General features: G+C 46.2%; 1 protein-coding gene across 1 annotated transcript in view; it reads left to right on the top strand.

The window, feature by feature from the left end:
* XK (X-linked Kx blood group antigen, Kell and VPS13A binding protein) overlaps positions 1–15,815 on the top strand; it is a 57,380-nt gene that overhangs the window by 27,864 nt on the left and 13,701 nt on the right. The window lies entirely within an intron of this gene.

The raw sequence follows: 15,815 nt of genomic DNA, 5'->3' as shown, positions 1-15,815 counted from the left end.
CGGTAGTTATTAAGCACGGCTGGGTCCAGGGAAGGCTTCTTGAGGAGGAGGCGCACAAGTGCCTCCTTATAAAGGGCCGGAAAGGACCCCCTCCCCAAGGAGGCATTGACAATCTCCTGGGCCCAGCTCCGTGTCACCTCTCGACTGGACGAAACCAACCAAGAGGGACATGGATCCAGTAAACAGATGGCGGAACTCACAACTCCAATGGCCTTGTCCACTTCATCAGGTGTCACCAAGTCAAACTCCTCCCAGACGGATGGACAAAGACGTTTAGCCCCAGTCACCTCGACTGACTCATTGTCAGTCAACTGTTTTACAATTGGAGCCGAACGATTTTATCAGCGAAAAATGTGTTAAAATCCTCGGCGCTACTCTGTAAGGGCTCCCCAACTCCCCCCTGATTAAGAAGGGAGCGGGTTACCCTAAACAGAGCGGCTGGGCGGGATTCCGCTGATGCAATCAAGGCGGCATGATACGCGCATCTTGCCGCCTTGAGCGCCACTTTGTAAGTCTTAATATGAGCTCTTACAAGTGTTTGATCAGATTCGGACTTACTCTTCCTCCATCGCTTCTCCAGACGTCTCTTCTGGCGTTTCAACTCCCAGAGCTCCTCGTTGAACCATGGAGCTCTACGGGGTCTAGCGCCACGGAGAGGTCACAGCGGCGCAATTCGGTCAAGGGCCTCTGCTGCAGCCTTGTTCCAGGCCTCAGCCAGAGACTCTGCCGAACTGCAGACGAGTGTATCTGGAAGAACCCCAAGCACCTTCTGAAAACCTTCTGGATCCATCAGGTGCCTGGGGCGGAACAACTTAATCGGTTCCACCTCCCTGCGGGGGAGGATTGGAGCCAGGAAGTCAAGCCGCAGTAGAAAATGGTCTGACCATGACAAAGGCAACACTTCTAAGCCCCTTAGTCTCAGACCATTACTCAGTTGCTCAGAGAGGAATACCATGTCGGGTGCATGCCCCCCCTCATGAGTCGGACCCTGTACTACTTGAGTCAGGTCCATGGCTGCCATGGTGGCCATGAACTCCTGTGCCAGTCCAGAGGATTCGCCGAGCGATGGCAGGTTGAGGTCCCCCAAGACAATAACTCTAGGGAACCTCACTGCCAGCCCGGCTACCTCCTCGAGTAGCACAGGCAGGGCTTGTGCCACGCAGCTGGGAGGCAGGTATGTGAGAAACAAGCCCACCTGAACCCCTAAGTCCAACTTCACCAGGAGGGACTTGCAATCCACAATCTCTGGAGCAGTGTTTCCCAACCTTTTTTGAGCCGCGGCACATTATTCATATTTTCAAAATACTGGGGAACACTGAAAGGGGGGGCGGGGCGGGGGGGCGGGCTAAAGAAAAGTTTGGACAAAAAACCCCTCTCTCTACCTCCCTTTCGCTCTATTTCTCCCTCTTTCTCTCTTTTCCTTCCTTCCCTTCTTTCTCTCTCTCCATCCCTCTTTCTTTCTTTCTTCCTCTCTTTTTTGCTCTCTTTCTCTCTCCCTCCTTCCCTTCCTCTATGTCTTTCTCTCTCCCTTGCTCTCTCTCTCTCTGTGTCTCTCTTGCTATCTCTTTCTTGCTTTTTTCTCTCTCTCTTGCTCTCTCTCTCTCTTTCACTGTCTTGCTATATGTCTCTTTCTTTCTCTTTGCCTCTCTTGCTATCTCTCTTTCTTTCTCTCTCTCTGTCTCTCTTGCTATGTCTCTTTCTTTCTCTTTCTCTCTCTCTCTGTGCCTCTCTTGCTAAGTCTCTCTTTTTCTCTTGCTATGTCTCTCTTTCTTTTTCTCTCTCTCTGCCTCTCTTGCTATGTCTCTCTTTCTCTCTCTCTTTCTCTCTCTCTCTTTCTCTGCCTCTCTTTCTTGCTCTGTCTCTCTTTCTCTGCCTCTCTTGCTATGTCTCTCTTTCTCTCTCTCTCTGCCTCTCTTATATGTCTCTCTTTCTTTCTCTCTCTCTCTCTCAGCTGACTGCAAGCGGGAGCCCTGACGGTGGCAGCTGGACGTGCTGCTGGACACCATATATGCCAGGCCCGCAGCGCCAGCATGTACGACGTCTAGCAGCATGTCCAACCACCACCGTCAGGGCTCCCGCTTGCAGTCAGCTGAGAGAGAGAGAGAAAGCGCTCCCTCTCGCCGCCGCCATCTCCCCGCGACTGCCTGCGGCCGCTGCGGCCGCCCCCCTGCTCCCATCGCCAGTGCCCTCCCGCCGGGCCACAAAGGACACTTGCCGTCGACGCCAGAGGAGCTCCAGCTGGGCGGGGGGCTGCCGGTACTTCCGTCCTGGGGCTCCCGCTTGCAGCTGTCAACCGGCTCCTGCTCGATGCCGCAGTTTTCGGCGCTCTCCTGCTGGGCCCCAAAGAAGGAAGGCGGGAAAAAGGCACGAAGAATGGAGCTCTCCTTCTTCCTGCCTTCCTTCTTTGGGGCCCAGCAGGAGAGCGCCGAAAACCGCGGCATCGAGCAGGAGCCGGGGGACAGCTGCGAGCGGGAGCCCCAGGACGGAAGTACCGGCAGCGCCCCGCCCAGCTGGAGCTTGCCGGCACACCTGGCCATGTCTCGCGGCACACTAGTGTGCCGCAGCACACCGGTTGGGAAACGCTGCTCTGGAGCAACAAGTCTACGCAGACAAAGGCTCTCCCTGGCTATAATAGCCACTCCTCCCCCCTTCCCCGGGGTCGAGGTTGATGCCATATCTGAAACCCGGCTGGGCAAATTTCAGAGAGAAGAACTCCTCCCTCTGGGCCCAGCCAGGTTTCAGTTACACATGCCAGGTCGGCCTCCTCATCCAGGATTAAATCCCGGATGAGGAGAGCTTTATTTACCACCGACCTGGCATTGAGTAGCAGCAACCTGAGCCCAGGGCCAGACTTACACTCATCACCAGTATTCTGGGTTGAGCTCACGGAGCTGGAACAAGGAATCGTTATTAAGCAATGATCCCTCCTTCCCCTGGAATGGCTAGTTCCATGGCTCCCGCCATATCTGCCTCTCCCCAGCAGCACTGAAATATCCTGACCCTCTGTCACCCCAGAGATAGTTGTCCCTCCCCCTCCTGCCTCTCCAGCGCCAGGTTGGCCAAATGTATTATTTACATCGTTCCCATTCATCTCACCCATACTGTGACCCCATCCATCCCACCCATACCAATCATTCGCTCCATACATCCTATACCCACCCCAATTATCCATCACTAAAACACCCCCCAATAATTTAGTTAAAATATGAATCAATTTATAATTAAAAATATTAAAGATTAAAATACTAATAAAAAGATAATAAATACAAATAAAAAATATAGAATATATAAAATATAGGTGATAGTGCAGCAATTCAGTTGATTAAAATGGACCCAGTCAGCAGCAAATAACAACAGCGCCAAGGTAGAGTCAAAAATTGCTCAGAGTCAAGAGTCATTTTATATCTCTCCCCCTCCTCAGAGAAGGGGCGGTAGAATGTCCTTCTCCCGGGTATGCTGGTTATTAAATTAATTTCACTGTCTCTCAAACTCCTTGATGTCGATGTTTCCAGATCTTCCTTCTCTCTTGTCCCATCCACTCTTACAGTACCTCCAGACTGCACCAGTCGGCCCTCCGTTGGTTCCCAGTAGTTTTGCAGCAGTATCTCATTACTATAGATCTCATAAATTGACATTTCCAGTCTGTTGTGTTCCCAGCAATAACTAAAGTGGCATTCAGAACCTCCATGCAGCCACAGTATGTTCCTTTGATGGTCATAATAGTATTCTCCTCCTTGGCCTCTTTGTTTTCCCATAGCCCTCTGTCTCCTCTCTCTCCTCTTCCTGCAGTTCCCCACCTGGCTGGTCTTCTGATGCTGAACACCCCCACCATTCGGTGTTCCCGCGTCTCAGGTCCGTTTAGTGTGCCTGGTGGGTCTGCCTGTTTCAATTTGGCTGGCTCGATAGCTCAGCTCAGCCTCTCAGTCTCTGAGGGTCGTAGCTTAACAAAGAGAAGAGAGAAAAGGGCTGCAGGTAGTCTCAATCTAATTGCCGGCCGCCATTTTCCGCTCCCCAGCTGATTCCTCAGTAAGAGCTCCGTGGCGATGATAGTCTGAGGCAGACGCCACGGAGCAGGGGGGAACGGGATCTTCCTCGGCTAGGCACAGGCTGGGCACAGGGTTCTTTCTAAAGCTCTTAGCCCCCCCTATCCTCGACAAAGTCCCTGCAGCGAAAGTGTTGCAAAATAAATGCCGTGGAGCAGGGGGGGCAGCGTAAACGCCACAAAACAGGGAGGGGGGGGGCTGCGAGAACCTCCTGGGCTGGGACAAGTCGACTCCTTTTGGGATTTCAAGTTCCCCTCTGTCCTCCCGAAATAAGTAAGCCGGGGCAGAAGGCAGCACGTTGTAGGTAGTAAACAACACGCTGCAGCGCCAGTACAAAAAACAAGCAACTCAGCGCTATTTTGTGGTCACCATATTTCGGAGCCCAGCTGACCACACCACAGACTCCGGGAGCAAGGAATATAAACACGGGGCAGCAGAAAAGAGGGTCCTCTTGGGCAACGAGTGCTCACCTTCTAGGTCTGTGAGACTAGGTCGAGATTAAACTGTCTTATCTCCTATATTTTCGACGTTATCCACCGTAGTCCGGCGGAGCAGCGTTTTCCACCTCCTCCTGCCTCCACCGGAACCAGAAGTTAAGAAGCTCTGCGTTCTCCCTGTTACTTCCTTTCCATCTTCTCTCTTACTTACTGTTTCCTTGAATTTTTCTTGTTATTTATATATCGGAAGAAACTTATTATTATCTTTGACTTCTGCTAGTAATAAGCCCTGGTTATGTTTTCTGTGTTTGTCCTTTTTCTCTTTCAGCTTGTCAGATCTTTGCACAGTCATGATGGTTTTTTCCTTAATTTCTTGTTTTTATTTTTGGTATAATACCAAAAAGTGGTATTGGATTTGACTGGGCTTTTATGATTGCATTCCTACTTGACTTAGGACCAGGTTACTTACAGGACCATCTTCAGCCCCATGTGTCCCAGCAACTGGTCAGAGCCCACAGAGTCGTAATTCTCCAGGCTCCGTCAGCCAAGCAATGCTGTCTGGCAGGTTGTAGGGGAAGAGCCTTCTCTGTGGCAGCTCTGACCCTCTGGAACCAACTCCCCCCAGAGATTCACATTGTCCCCACTCTCCTGGTCTCCCGGAAGACTTTAAAAACTCACCTTTGCTGGCAAGCCTGGGGCTGTTGAGCTCTAACACTTTGCTCCAGCCATTAACATGATTGTGACGTGAATGAGTGTGGTTATATGGTTTTATTTATTTATTTACTTATTTGTCAATCAAGTATAGGATAGTAATTTATAAAAACATAAAATAGAAAGTAATGATAAAAAAGACAATAGGACAGTAGGACAGGGACTGTTGGCACAATGGTGCACATGCACGCCCCTTACAGACTTCTTAGAAAAGGGGAGAGGTCAACAGTAGACAATCTAAGGTTGAAGATTTTGTGGTTAGGAGAAGAAACAACAGAGTCAGATAGTGAATTCCAGGCATTGGTCACTCTACTGCTGAAGTCATAATTTCTGCAGTCTAGTTTGGAGCGGTTTAAATTTAGTTGGGTTTTTTTTGTATTTATTTTTATTTTGTTTGACATACAAACATTTAGACATCATACAATACAACATTGAACATTTACAATTTATATATTTACAAGATTTACTTTTTTACAATTCTATTTGCAATACCTTTTTCTTAATTTCCACCCAGTTGTATATTTTCCCCACACTTTGTAATAGTCCTTATTTTGTTGGTTTTGTATCTCATATGTTAATTTGCTAAATTTGGCGCAGTCTAATATTTTTTTAATCACCATTTCTTTGTTTGGAGCCTTTTCTTGTTTCCAAACTTGTGCGTATGCTAATCTTGCAGCAGTAAGTAAGTGATTTATTAGGTAATAATTTTCTTTGCTATGATTACCTCTGATTATGCCTAATAAATACATTTCCGGTTTTATCTCAAGTATATAGCCCAGAATTTCTTCCATCCATTTCCGAATTCGGATCCAGAATTTTTTTGCTTCCTTACATTGCCACCATATGTGGTAGTATGTTCCCACCTCTTTTTTACACTTCCAACATTTGTTACTAATATTGACATTCATTTTGGCTAGGCGCGCTGGCTCATAATGCCATCGGAAGAACATTTTGTAAAGATTTTCTTTGTATGGTGTTGACAAAGTCATCTTGTAGTTAACTGACCATAGTTTTTTCCAGTCTTCTATCTGAATTGCGTAGCCAAAGTTAGTCATCCAAGCTATCATATTAGGTTTGACTATTTCTTCGATGTTTTCATGATTTAGTAGATAAGTATACATTTTGGTTATAAATTTTTTATCAGATCCTGTCAATATTTTATCTATTTCATTTTCTTTTTTGCATATTCCGGATTTCACCAAGTCCTTTTTGTATCTACTTTGAATTTGGTAATATGGTAGCCAATCTATTACTATGCCTTCCTCTTTAAGTCTTTCTCTAGTTTTTAGACTTCCATTGGTATTTAATAGGGCTTCATAGGTTATTATTTGTTCTTGGCTGATTATATTTGGATGAATTTGGGCTTCTAATGTAGATAGCCATCTGGGTATTTTGTTTTAGTGTTTTTTCCTAACTTTCCACCAGTATGTCAACAGTGTGTTCCGAATTTGATGTTGTTTAAAATGAGAATGTTTTGTATGTTCTTTTTCCCACAAATGTGTGTGCCATCCTTCATTTATATCGTGACCTTCTATTGTAAGAATTCTAGGATTTTCAAGGATGACCCATTCTTTAATCCATAGTAATTTAGTGGCTTGGTGGTATATTTCTAAGTTGGGAAAACCAAATCCTCCTCTTGTTCTTAGATCTTGTAAGGCTTTCATGTTTATTCTTGGTTTTTTATTGCACCAGATAAATTTAGAAATTATTTAATTTATTTTGGTAAAGAATGATTTATTTAATTGTATTGGTGCTGTTTGAAAGAGATAGAGCCACCTTGGAAGTATATTAGACTTTATTGTGTTAATCCTTCCCATTAAGGATAGATTTAAGTTTGACCATTTTTCTAAGTCTTCTTTTGTTTTAGTTAGTAGTTTCATATAATTTAGTTATTTCAGTGAAGAGTACCGTATTTTTCGCTCTATAAGACGCACCTGCTGATAAGACGCTCCTAGATTTTAGAGGAGGAAAATAGAAAAAAAATATTTTGAGCCAAAAAGGGGAGTGGAAGAGAGGAAGGAGTGAAAGAAGGGAGTGAGGGAGGAAAGAAGGGAGGAAGGAAAAGGAAAGCAAGAAATGGAGGGAGGAAAGGAAGGAAAGAAAGAAAGAAAGAAAGGGGGAAGGAACAGGAACAGAGGAAGGAAGCAAGGAAACTTATGAAAGGGGAGAGTAAGAGAGGAAGGACTGAAGGGAGGGAGGGAGGGAAGAAGGTAGGAAGGAGAAAGAAAAGAAGAAATAGAGGAAGGGAAGGTAAAAGAGAGAAAGAAAAAGAGCAAGAAAGAAAGCAAGAAAGAGAGAAAGAAAATGAAAGAGAAATAAAAATAGAGAGGGGGAATGAAAGAAATGGAAGGAGGGAAGGAAGGAGAGAAAGCAAGAGAAAGAAAGAAAGAAAGAAAGAAAGAGAAAGAAAAAAGAATGAAAGAGCAAGAGAGCAAGAGAGAAAAAGAAAGAAAGAAAGAAAGAAAGAAAGAAAGGCAACTTCAAAGAAAGGCTCACTGAGCATCTCTCTCTCTCTCTCTTTCTATCCCTCTTTCTTTCTTTCTCTTCCTTTCTCTCTCTCCTCTTCCTTTATCTCCTCTCTCTCCCTCCCTCTCTTTCTCTCCCCCTTTCCCTCTCTTTCTCTCTCTCCTTCTCTTGCTATCTCTCCCCCCTCTCCCTCTCTCTTTCTCTCCCCCTTTCCCTCTCTCTTTCTCTCTCTCCCCCTCTTGCTATCTCTCCCCCCTCTCCCTCTCTCTTTCTCTCCCCCCCTTTCCCTCTCTCTTTCTCTCTCTCCCTCTCTTGCTATCTCCCCCCTCTCCCTCTCTCTTTCTCTCCCCCCCTTTCCCTCTCTCTCTCTCTCCCTCTCTTGCTAGCTCTCCCCCCTCTCCCCCACTCTTTCTCCCTCTCCCTCTCTTTCTTTCTCTCCCCCTCTCTTTCGCTCTCTCCCCCCTTTCTCTCACTCTCTCTTTCTCACTATCTTGCTGTCTGTTGCTCTCACTCACTCTCGTTCTCTCTCCGTTCTTCTCAGCGGTGACGCGCGCACGCCCTGCCCGCCTCACCTTTGCCGAGAGCTCTCAGCAAGGGGGTTGTAGGAGAGGCGGGGCCGGCGGCAAAGGTGATATTCAATGTCGGGGGCGCACGGGCGGTTGCACGCGCTCCCTATCTCCCTGCTAGCCCACTCGGAATATTCAAAATAAGAAAAACCTTAACCGGCAAAGGCTTTTCTTATTTTGAATATTCCGAGTGGGCTAGCAGGGAGATAGGGAGCGCGTGCAACCGCCCGTGCGCCCCCGACATTGAATATCACCTTTGCCGCCAGCCCCGCCTCTCCTACAACCCCCTTGCTGAAAGCTCTCGGCAAAGGTGAGGCGGGCAGGGCATTGAATATCGCCTTCGCCGGCCTCCGCTGAGAAAAGCCTTTGTCGGCATTTCCTCTCGGCGCAGCGGCGGGCGGAGAGAGGGAAGGGGGGGCAGCGGCATCCCTCCTGGCCTTGGCGGGCCGCCCGACCCTCCCCACCTCCTGCAAATGCGGCGGGCGGCAGGTGGAGAGCGAGGAGCCGGTTCCGGCGGGCAGGGCTTGGCTGGCTGGCTGGCGGGGGGAGCGCCGCTGGTGGTGAGGAGGGAGACCCTCCTCCGGGAGGGAGGGGGCCAGGCAGCAGCTAGCCAGCCAGCCGGCGGGATGGCGCTTCCGACTTCGCAGCCTCCCCCCCCCCCCCCTGCCTGCATCTTCGCTCCATAAGACGAGGCTGATTTTTCATCCTACTTTGGGAGGAAAAAAACTGCGTCTTATGGAGCAAAAAATACGGTACCTTGCGGTAAACCAAATTCCTAAATATTTATTTATTTTTTCTATTTGGAAACCTGTTTCTTTTATTAGTAATTTATTTAAATCTTGGTTACAATTCTTAGTTAATATTTTGGTTTTATTTCTATTTATTTTTAATCCGGCCACTTTTCTATAGTTCTCTAGTTCTTTTATTAAATGTGTCATTGAATTAACTGGGTTTTCTAAGAAGAAGACCAGATCATCAGTGAAAGCTTGCATTTTATATATTTGCTGTTTAATTTGGGTGCCTTGTATTGATGTTTTCCCTCTAATTTGGTTTAATAGGATTTCTGTAGACATTATGTATATTAAGGGAGATAGTGGACAGCCTTGTCTCACTCCTTTTTTGATATCGAATGTATTTGTTAGATCTCCGTTTATGATTATCCTTGCCTTTTGTTTGGAGTATATTTTATTTATTGTATTTTTAAATTCTCTCCTAAATCCATGATGTTTATTAATTTTTTAAAGAAGTTCCAATTGAGATTGTCGAAGGCTTTCTCGGCGTCTAGAAACAGCATTGCAAACTCCTTATCATTATGGCTTTCATAATATTCTAACATATTTAATGTAATTCTTATATTATTTCTAATTTGTCTGTTAGGCAGGAAACCATTCTGATCAGAATGTATTATTTTGTTTAATATTTTTTAAAATCTATCTGCTATAATTGACATATAAATTTTGTAGTCTACGTTTAACAGAGATATTGGTCTATAATTCTTAATATATTTTGGATCTGTTTCTTCTTTGTGTATCAGTGTGATATTCGCTTCTTGCCATGATGCCGAGCATTCACCATTTGTTAACATTTTGTTATAAATTTCTAATAATAATTCTCCCGTTATGTGGAATGTTACCTTATAGAATTCAATTGGGAACCCATCTGGGCCTGGTGTTTTATTCTTATTCTGTTTCATGATTATTCTTTCCAATTCTTCTTTTGTTATTTCTTTGTTTAACATTTCTTTATCTTCTTTACTTATTAATTTAATTTTGCATGTCTCTAGATATTTTGATATATCTCCTTCCTTAATATTTTCTTCACTGTACAGTTCTTTATAGTATTCTAATGCTATTTCTTTCTTTTTTTCTAATTGGTAATGTGTTATTTCTTTTTTATCTACTAATTGTTGGATTAGTTTCTTCTCTCTTTCTTTCCTCAATTTATATGATAGCCATCTACCAGGTTTGTTTGCGTGTTCAAATTGATTTTGTTTTGCTTCTCTCAGTTTCTTTGTTACTTCTTCTATCTCTGTTTATGTTTTGTCAGCATAATTTATGTTTTGTCAGCATAATTTCTTGCCTTATATTTAAGTTTCCTGGGTCTTTTTGGGATTCTTTTTCTAATTTTCCTAATTTAAGTGTCCACTCTTTTTGGTTTTGTCTTTTTTCCTTATTTTTTCTTGATTTATAGGGTATTGTTAAGCCTCTTTGATAGGCTTTTGCTGTGTCCCATAAATTCTGAAGGGAGGTATTTGAATTGTTATTTTCTTTTAAGAATAGTTTCATTTCTCTTTCAATCCAATCTATATATTCTTGTTCTTTTAATAGTTGTAGATCTAATCTCCAACTCCTATTTTTCTTATCCTCCTCATTCCATATGATTTTTATTGGGTTATGGTCAGCCCAATCATTTTTGTCAATTTGAATTTGTTTTATTAAGTTTCTTATTTTATTGTTAACCCACGCCATGTCAATCCTGGACCAGCTTTGGTGTGCACTGGAGTAGAATGTATATTCCTTTTTATTTTGATTTCTTGTTCTCCAACAATCCCTCAAGTTTAATTCTTCACTCATCTGATAAAATGTTTTTGGGAGTACCTTTCTTTTTTTATATCGACTTTTATTAACACTTTTATAATCCTTAATGGGGTCAATTATACCGTTAAAATCACCTATCATGCAAATGTCTTCTACTTCTAATTCAATCAGTTTCTGGTGCAAGTTATGGAATAATTTTTTATAATTTTTATTTGGTGCGTAAATGACCACTAATGATACATGTACGTTAACAATTTTTACTGTCATGATTAAAATTCTTTCCTTTTTATCTGCATATATTTTTCTTGGATCTAATTCTTTTTTAGCATAAACTGCAATCCCTCTTTTTTTGTTATGTGATAAGGACGTAAATACTTTCCCAATTTCTCATTTTCTAATTGCCTTTCATTTTAAATTCAGCGGTTTAAATTTAGTTTGAATCTATTACGTGCTTGTGTTTTGTTGCAGTTGAAGGTGAAGTAGTCATTAACAGGAAGGACATTTTGGTATATGATTTTGTGAACTATGGTTAAATCAGTTCGGAAGTGACATAGTTGTAAATTGTCTAATTTCAGCATTTCAAGTCCAGTGGAGTAAGATATTTTGTTGTGGGAGGAGAAGTGAAGGACTCTTCTTGTGAAATATTTCTGGACACTCACAATTGTATTAATGTCTGATATGCAATGCTGGTTCCATACAGGTGAGCTGTATTCTATAATTGGTCTGACAAATGTTTTGCAAGCTCTAGTTAGCAAATCGATGTTACCAGAGAATAAGCTACGTAAGATTAGATTGACAACTCTTAATGCTTTTTTGCCAATGTTGTTACAGTGGGCTCTAGGACTTAGGTAATTGGATATGAGTACTCCAAGGTCTTTGACACAATGAGGGTTGTCTACACACCCAAATTTTCAGCCTCTTTTAGGGGGAGAAAAAGTGTGTCTTGTACTCCGAAAAATAGCCTATAGGGGTGGACAAAAAAAGGAAACACCTTGCAGCTCTTCTGTGGAATCCAGATTTGTGAAGCTTCCTTCGAACAGTTTTTGTGGAAACTGGGTTCTGTACATGTCTATTGAGGTCTGCAGTGATTTTAGGAGCTGTGGTCTTGCAATCCACAATTCACTTTAGAGTCTGACGGTCTCTCCCAGACAACTTCAACTTTCAAACACACCTGTGCTTGGCTGAGGACGTTTGCCCTTCTCTTTCAAAAGCAGTCATTACTTTTGAGACATTACCTCTTGAAACACCAAACATTTGGGCACTTTCTGTTATACTAGCACCTGCCATTCGAGCACCAACAATTTGGCCTCTTTGAAAGTCTGAGAGGTCTGAAATTTCTAGAAGGTTATAACCAATTTCCTTAAATTTCTGTTTAAAAAAAGGTAATTTAAAAAAACATATCAAATAATAGATTTTTTTAAAAAAATTAAAATATGTCAAGTTTTGATTGATTTGAAAATGTTTAAACATTATGATGCCAAAAAGTCAAGTGTTTCCATTTTTTGTCCACCCCCTGTATATAGGTTCAAAATGTAGCAGTTACATAGTTTTTTGCAAGTCTAGATTAGCACACATCACCTCTCTTGTGGAAACTAGACTGGTTGTTCATTTGCTTTTCACTCCAATTCAAGGTGTTGGTTATCACATTTAAAGCCCTACATAGCTTGGGGCCATGTTATTTGAAAGACCATGTTTCCCAATTATATATATCCAGCCCACCAAATCAGGAAGGCAGGGTATGATATGGGTTTCCTAAATCAAGAAGGTCCACCAAGTGGGTCCAACTAGGGGCCGTTTCTGTGATGGCTCCCAATCTGTGGAACACCATCTCTACAGTGATCACAGTAGCACCCATCTTCATATTCTTTCAAAGGGCCCTGGAATCATAGTTTTGCCAGTGGGTCTGATGATCCAGGTTAATATGGAGCCCATCAGGTGATGAGCTGTTTGAATGTTGGCACCAGGGGCGAGGGGGGGGGTGTCTTTTGGGTTTTGTTTCGGGAGGTTATTTCTTTAATCTGCCTGGCAGCACTGTCAGTGAATTGGATGGCACTATAAAATTATTTAATTATATATAGTACATTGAGATACATGTAGTATGGGTTTAAGTTTTTTTTGCTATCTCTGAGTCAGTTTTGAATCCTGGTGACTGCCTCAACCAGTCCCTACAAGTTTCTTGGTAACATGTTTCAGAAGTTGTTTCCTACTGTCTCTTTCTAGGACCTTGAGAGATTGATTGACCAAAGATTACCCAGCTGGCTGTGTGCGAAAGGCAGGACTAGAACTCAATGTCTCCTGGTGCCTTAACCAGTACAGTGGAACCTCAAGATACGAACTTAATTGGTTCCAGGGGGAGGTTCGTAAGACGAAAGATTCGTAAGACGAAACATTGTTTCCCATAGGAAACAATGTAAAGTCAATTAATCCGTGCAACAAACCCCCCCCCCGGCAAAAAAACGCTGCCGCCCGGCTGTCACCTTTTAAAACAGCCGGGCGGCTTCCCTCTCTCTCTCTCTCCTTCCTCCCTCCTCCTCCTCTTCCTCCTCCTCCCGTATTCCGCCTCCCTCCCAGCCCGCTAGGCAAGCCAGTGGTCCCCGTCACGGAGCACAGCCATGTGGGCTCCTCTCTGTTCCCTGCCGGCCCGATTGAGGGGCCGGCAGTCTCCGCCAGGGAGAGCTTCCTGGCTTTCGTTCTTGTTGGATTCGCGAGCTTTCATGCCCAGGAAGCTCTCCAAAGTGAGGAGAATCGCCGCTGGCCCGCGCCTCCTCACCCGCCGCCCGCCCAGGATGCAGACCTGCTGCCTTGCCCTGCGCCTGCCGCTGGCCCGATCCTGCGTCTCTTGCTTCTGGGCTGGCTCCATTCTGTTCCCTGCCAGCCCGATTGAGGGGCCGGCGGGAGGAAAGCGAATGCCTCTCTTTGTTGCGCTGCCTGGCTGGCAGCGGAAGATGTAACCGAGCCCACGGGGCTGGGCTCCGTGGCTGGCAGGGAACAGAACAGAGCCTTCCACGGCAGCTGCCTGCTGGGCTGGTAAGAGGGGGAGCCGAGCCCAGCCCCGTGGGCTCGGTTACATCTTCCGCTGCCAGCCAGGCCATGCTGGCGGAAGCGCAACAAAGAGAGGCATTCGCTTTCCTCCCGCACACAGCCGTCTGACCGTGGGCTCCTTCCCGATCTCGGAGAGCTTCCTGGCTTTCGTCCTTGTTGCATTCACGAGCTTTCATGCCCAGGAAGCTCTCCGAGATCGGGAAGCCGCCCACGATCAGTCAGCTGCGGGCGGGAGGAAAGCGAATGCCACGGGGCTGGGCTCGGCTCCCCCCCTTACCAGCCCAGCAGGCAGCCGCCGCAGAAGGCTCCATTCTGTTCCCTGCCGGCCCGATTGAGGGGCCGGCGGGAGGAAAGCGAATGCCTCTCTTCGTTGCGCTGCCTGGCTGGCAGCGGAAGATGTAACCGAGCCCACGGGGCCGGGCTCCGGCTTCCGCGCCGCTCGTCCCACCCATCGCAAGTATCCAGCAGAAGCTGCTGCCCGAGTGCTCTTGGCTGTCGGGATTCAAAAGTGCTGGGGTGGGGTGGCTGTCGGGACACCCCCCACTCCAGCTTCTGCTGGATACGGGCGATGGGTGGGAGGAGCGGCGCGGAAGCCGGTGGCTGTGGCAGCTCATCCCACCCATCGCCTTTATCCAGCAGAAGCGGCGAGATTCAAAGTGCTGGGGTGGGGGGGTTGTCCCGACAGCCGCCCCACCCCAGCACTTTTGAATCCCGCCGCTTCTGCTGGATACGGGCGATGGGTGGCACAAGCTGCCACAGCCACCGGCTTCCGCGCCGCTCGTCGCACCCATCGCCCGTATCCAGCAGAAGCGGTGGGATTCAAAAGTGCTGGGGTGGGGGGGCTGTCGGGACACCCCCCACCCCAGCACTTTGAATCCAGCAGCTTCTGCTGGATACGGGCGATGGGTGGGACGAGCTGCCACAGCCACCGGCTTCCGCGCCGCTCGTCCCACCCATCGTACGTATCCAGCAGAAGCTGCTGCCCGAGTGCTCTTGGCCGGCGGGATTCAAAAGTGCTGGGGTGGGGGGACTGTCGGGACATCCCCCACCCCAGCACTTTGAATCCAGCAGCTTCTGCTGGATACGGGCGATGGGTGGGAGGAGCGGCGCGGAAACCGGTGGCTGTGGCAGCTCGTCCCACCGATCGCCCGTATCCAGCAGAAACGGCGGGATTCAAAGTGCTGGGGTGGGGGGTGTCCCGACAGCCCCCCCACCCCAGCACTTTTGATCCTGCACCTCCTGCTTCCCCCGCCAGCCAAAAATACAACGGGGTCTGTGGCAGCAGACTGTCTTTGTGTTTTTCGCTGGGAGGGGGGAGCAGGAGGACCTTCCTGACTCCCTCCCCCAGCACCGGACCTCCTGCCCTCCCTCCCAGCCAAAAACCCAAAGCGGCCTCCCAAACGTTTTCCATCTTACGAACCTGCCACCGCCGAGAAGCCCCGCCGCCCGGCTGTCACCTTTAAAACAGCCAGGGGGCTTCCCAGCAGCCTCCCGAAGCCGAACGCCAAACCCAAACTTCCGGCTTCAGCTTCGGGAGGCTGCTGGGAAGCCCCCCGGCTGTTTTAAAAGGTGACAGCCGGGCTGCGGGGCTTCCCAGCAGCCTGCCGAACGCCGAACCCGGAAGTTCGGGTTTGGCGTTCGTAAGATGAAAAAAGTTCGTAAGAAGAGGCAAAAATTTTCTGAACCCCGGGTTCGTATCTCGGGTTGTTCGTAAGATGAAGGGTTCGTATCTTGAGGTACCACTGTATACCAAAATGCTTCTCAAGATATGCATTGGGCTATATAAATTCCATAATGCTAAATGTGGATCATATTAGCATGTAACCAAATAGTAGCATATCAAGAGAAGGAAGCTTTTCTCTAAATAATCTTTTTTCCAAGGGATGTTTAGAATATTCTGGATATTCATATAAAATACTTAGTGCTATTATTTTGTTATATGATTCATAATTTTTGTGAGTTAGCTGATTGGTGTGTATACAGATTATTTTAGGGAATGACAGTGTACATGTT

Source organism: Erythrolamprus reginae, chromosome 4 (assembly GCF_031021105.1).
Source record: "Erythrolamprus reginae isolate rEryReg1 chromosome 4, rEryReg1.hap1, whole genome shotgun sequence".
In the NCBI taxonomy this organism is placed as follows: Eukaryota; Metazoa; Chordata; class Lepidosauria; order Squamata; family Dipsadidae; genus Erythrolamprus; species Erythrolamprus reginae.
Note: the sequence above shows the minus strand (reverse complement) of the source record. Positions and strands in the feature narration are given on the sequence as shown.